This window comes from Gavialis gangeticus, unplaced genomic scaffold (genome assembly GCF_001723915.1).
Source record: "Gavialis gangeticus isolate Ggan-Ray unplaced genomic scaffold, GavGan_comp1, whole genome shotgun sequence".
NCBI lineage: Eukaryota > Metazoa > Chordata > Crocodylia > Gavialidae > Gavialis > Gavialis gangeticus.
The window spans coordinates 17980786-17985852 of NW_017729016.1; the positions used below are offsets into that span (position 1 = coordinate 17980786).

The 5067-nt window shown below is 50.1% G+C and overlaps 1 long non-coding RNA gene across 1 annotated transcript in view; it reads left to right on the forward strand.

Annotated features, from left to right (window-relative positions):
* Nucleotides 1–10: 10 nt before the first annotated feature.
* The window catches only part of LOC109294545, a 10508-nt gene continuing 5451 nt past the window's right edge, over nt 11–5067 (forward strand). Inside the window, exon 1 of the long non-coding RNA XR_002096549.1 lies at nt 11–102. This is a non-coding gene — a long non-coding RNA (uncharacterized LOC109294545). The remainder of the gene's footprint in view (nt 103–5067) is intronic.

Below are 5067 nucleotides of genomic sequence, written 5' to 3' on the forward strand. Positions count from 1 at the left end.
TTGTCGTGTTCAGAGTTACTTGGAAACGTCACGAGAAAAAGAAAAGGTTAAGGTAGCATCAGGACGAGCACTGCAGATCAGTCGTTTAACAGCACAAAAAAGGTGCAGGCATCTCATCGTTATTGCTGCAACCAAGCGTTATACAGGCGACCGCCGCTGGGCACTCTTAATCGGGTCCTGAAAACCCGAACGTCAAGCGAAACGAGCGTTAAGGGAAACCGAAAGTATTTGCTGACCCACGTTGGCGACCGCGAGCGTTATAACGAAACTCGCTGAGCGCTAAGTGAAATTGGGGATCAATTTCAAATGAGCGTTATTGTGAAATAGTGCTAAGCAAAAAAGCATTAAGCAGGGCTTGCCTGTACCCCTGGAAATTCAGAGTGAAGGTATTTATGAAAAATGGAAACATGGTGTAGAAGGTATAGGTATAGAGATGAGCCTTCCATTCCCAGTGTATAATAGCCACATCACTAGGATTAAAATACACTTGCAGTCACAGATGAGAGGTAATTGATTTTTAAGTAAGCATTTGGGGTTTTTTCATATTTTTCTCAGTGGTGCCACAAACCAGTTAAATGTTATCTGGTTGCTTTAACTGTGTATCCCTATGTGGAAATAAAAAGAATTAAAAAGAGCAAACAGGCAAGATTTGAGGTCCCAGCATCTCTCAACAAGACAAAGCTTAGTCCCTCAGTCCCTGACAGTCTTCCTCCCTTCCTAGCATTAGTTTCCATCCTTTCCTCCTTCAAAATCCTAGTATGCAGACGGGCCTTGGCAAGTATCATGAAAAGCAACACTTCAGTTTTGAATTCAGAAGGAACTGCTTTCTTTTTCTAATGGGGAAAAAACCCTGCTTTATATCTAGTTCCCTCTGAAATGCAGGAGGTTCAAGGTCAAACCCCTCTCTGACTGCAGTTGTGACAGACTGGCACAAATTGAGAATTCATTTCTCAATTGTGTAGGCCCCGCACTATTTAGAGCCCTCTAGGTCAAGGCCAACTCTAACTTCTACCTGGAGAGTAACAGTCAGCATGTGCAGCTCAGAGAGCACTGGTATCATGTTCTCCCACTGAAAATAGCAAGGAAATTGTTGCTTTCTTCATCAGATTTAACTTCTGGATTGACTTCAGATGTAGTTCCACACAGAGCATGTGAGAGGAAGCCAGTGCTGTGCTGACAAGGAACAGCCTGCAATAGCAAGGTGCACATCTGAAAGAAATCTGAGTCAGGCATTGGTGGAAAAACGTTCTCAGAAACGATGGCTGTATGCTGGCCTAACAGCATTTGGTGATGCAATATCTTCTGGCTGCAAAATGAAGTAACAATTAATAGTCCCATACTCTCAGTGCAAGAGGGAGCTATCTTTTCTGTGTTTTCCTGTTGCCATGGACATTGCCAACATTTTATTTAGATTTAGCTTCAGCCAGGTGGTTTTCATCCATGGCCCAAACTCTAGGCCTGGAGTGCTATAGTATATGCAGGGGACAATAAGACAGATGTATAGAGACCTAGGGAAAGCTCCTAAGCCAAGGGGAATTTCAGTTGAAATTCACTGGAAATTAAGACCCAAGAATGTTCATGGAATACCCAGACGCAGAGCAAATATTTGAACAAATGCATTCTTCCTGAAAGCAAACATATAGAATATTAACCACACAAATTAAGCTATCAGCACTTTTCAAAACAAATCCTTTTGTCCTTAGCTGGTGCAGCGACTTAACTGAGGTGCTGCAAGATCAGGAACAGTAGTGCATGAGAACTGTTTGTCAAAAATTCTTCCCTAATCACTTCCAAAAACTTTATTTGAGGAAAAATTAGTTTGTCTTATATGATCTTTCCTTCTCATAGGGCGCATCTACGTGAGATGCTGTGTTTCCATAGCAATGAACTACGTTGCTGTAACTCATTGCTATTATGGTGACAGTGTTGGCAGGCAGGAACCGTGACGCCAGACCTGCTGCGCAGTAGTAAATCAGGACTCTGCACAGTAATGCTGGTTGCTGCATAATCATTTAGTACTTGCTTAAGTACTAAAGAATTGCACAGTCCAGCACTCGTGTAAATGCGCACATATGGTTTGATCTCCAGCATGTAACCCAGGGGTGGCCTGCCAAGGGATTGTCCGGCCCATGGCAGGTCCCTCTGCCCTGCCTGGCCCAGGTGTGGGGGGCAGCCCAGGCCCGGGCACATACAGCTGCTGCTGTATGCCCAGGGGCAGAGGGACAGCTGGGGTGGCATGGCAGCCAGCCTTGCTCCCCACCAGCCACTTCTGAACTTGGCCCCAATGCTCAGGCTCTGTCACAGGGGTGTGCAGGAAGCAGGTCACAGCTCTGCCCTGGGCCTTGGCCTTGCACCGTCAACACACTGCGATCCACATCCTGGCCTCAATCCCACCCGCCCTGCTCCCAGATGCCACTCCCATCCCACAGCCCCATCCCATTTGCCTGGCCATGCATGGGGCAGAGCCACTTAGGGAGTTTTGGTGAGCTGTTGGGGGTGGGGGGCAGTGGAGGGAGGTGCTGACCAGCCCCACAGCTCACCAAAACTCCCTAAGTGGCTCTCTGGCCCAAATAATTGCCCAACCCATATCTAACCCAGTGTTTCTCAACTCATGGGTTGTGACCTAAATGTGATTGCAAGAATATTTGAAAGGGTCACAAACAATCAGAAAAATGCAGGAAAGTGCAGGTTTACCCTTGCAGGCTGACAGAGCTCCGGCCTGCAACGGGCTGCTTGGGGCTGGGGGGGGGGAGCAGAAGGAGGGTGATCAGGAAGGGGGTGCCACATGCATGTGCTCACACACATCCACATGGCAGCCAGGCAGTGAGGAGAGCAGCTCCTGCAGCTCCCCATAGGTAAGTCTATGGAGCGTGGGAGACATAGGTAACACATTTTCGGGGGGGGTGGGGAGGGGAGACGCAGGCAACATATCAGGGGGACAAGGGTGAGACACGTGTCCCTTCAGATTTGTGCACCCACAGCAGGCATGGGACTGCAGCCTGGCCAGATCAGTACATGCAGGAGCCACCTCTGTGGCCCAGCGTGTGGATCCCAGTGCAGGAGGGTGGAGCGGGGCAGCAAGACTTGTTGCTGCTACTGCCATGAACCCTGCGCCAGCACGAAGAGTAATGGACAGTGGGTAGCCCACGCTGCCCTCACCTCCTCCTGCTACCAACTGCTTGTATGCCGGGCTGTGGCTCTGTTCCGCCACTGTGGCTCAGCAGCTGCCGTTGTCACTCCCCTCAAGCCACCGGTGCTGCCTGCCATCCCACCTCCCCTCTGGGATAGAACCGTGGCCTAAGGGGAGCAGCAGCAGCTAGGCCATGGCACAGGGTAGAGCTGTGGCCCAGCGTGCAAGTGGCTGGTGGCAGGAGGAGGTGAGGGCAGTGTGGACCCCTCCCCCCCCGGTCCATTACTCCTCATGCTGCTGGTGTGGGGTTCACAGCGGCAGCAGCAGCGAGTCTCACTGCCCCACTCCACCCTCCCGTGCTGGGACCCACCCACGGGGCCACAGGGGCTGCTCCTGCCATGCTGGTCCAGCCAGGCTGCAACCCCATGCCCACTGTGAGTGCACAAATCTGGTGGGGAACATGCCTCTGCATGCCCCCCACCCCCCACCCTCAGCCCCACACACTAGGGAGTTGGAGGTCAGAAGTGAGGGGCAATGGCAGATCCAGGGGGCTGTTTTCTACTTAAACTGTCTACTCGGTGGGGACTGGCCATCAGTGTTTACAAGTGGGTCTTAGTACCAAAAAGGTCAAGAACTGTTGATCCAATCCTTCCTGGGGAAGGGCACCTGTAAGATATTACCTGTAATTCCCAAATGTAGCCACTAGATGCCATCATTGTCTCACAAAGAAACAGCAAACTAGGACAAGAGCAATCAAACCAAATCAAACATCCGCATCTTAGGAGCCTGATTTCCAGAGCAGCTGAGCACTCAGGACTCCTGTTGATATCCCTGGGATCCACAGGTGCAAGCACTTCTGGAAATCAGGCCCTACCTGACCATGAAGTGAGCAGACTATTATTTTCTGATTAGTTCTGTTGCCCTCCTTCAGTACAACACACAGCCCCCACCATTTCCTCGCTTTGCTGACTGAACCATTGCTGTCCCTGAGGATCTCTTCAGATTCCCAAAGGATCCTGGGGATTTCAGCAAATGCAAACAAATATCAAGGCTAATTCCCTTGATATGCCTGCTTCATCTGTAAGTGAAAGGGAAACCACAGTCCCAAATGAACTGCTCAGCAAATAAATCAGCTACCAGACAGTCTCAGTTCCTATTCATTCATCCATGCTAACAGCTCTCAACAGCTCACTTCTGTCCATCCATCCAGCTGTCAGAAGGAAAAGGCTTTTTCCCCATGCTGATAGTATAGTGGCTGTTTCTCTAACCATCCATAAGCTATTCTGGGTGCAATTCAAAAGGAGGATTGTTTGCCACTACAGAATTGCTACAACTCTGTTTCCTGCTGTCAAGCTGCATGGCCGGGGCAGATTATCCCTATAGCTAGCCATTAATAACGTAGCTTCCTATTAATCTCCCTGCTAATTTCTTTCCCATAAGGATAACCAGTAAGTGTGTGAGCCCACAGGGTTAAGAGGTTGTAGTCAATATACAGGTGGTATTCTCCTCTCTTCTTCCAGTGAGTTGGCGGGGAAGGCGACACAAGGCCTGCGTTGGCGAGGTCAGCCGGCGCTTATGCAGTTGGTGCTACCAGGCAGGCCTTGGGTTCCTAGATAATGACCCATGCTTTTGTGGGGAGGTACTTGCTGGGGTGGGATGGGCTTCACCTCTCTCCTAAAGGCAAGCGTGTCTTCTCTTCCAGGTTGGCTGATGTCATACAGCGAGCTTTAAATTAGCCTCGCCGGGGGAGGGGGCTGCAGGAAGACGAGGAGACACCACCCAAGCAAGACAGGTGACAAATGCAAGGAGTGCCCAGGTGACAAATGCAAGGTAAGAAACAGGGGTCCAGACAGTCTCCCAAATCGGGGGGTGGCACACACAGCTAGGCAAGGCCTTAAATGCCTATATACCAATGCTCATAGTATGGGGAACAAACA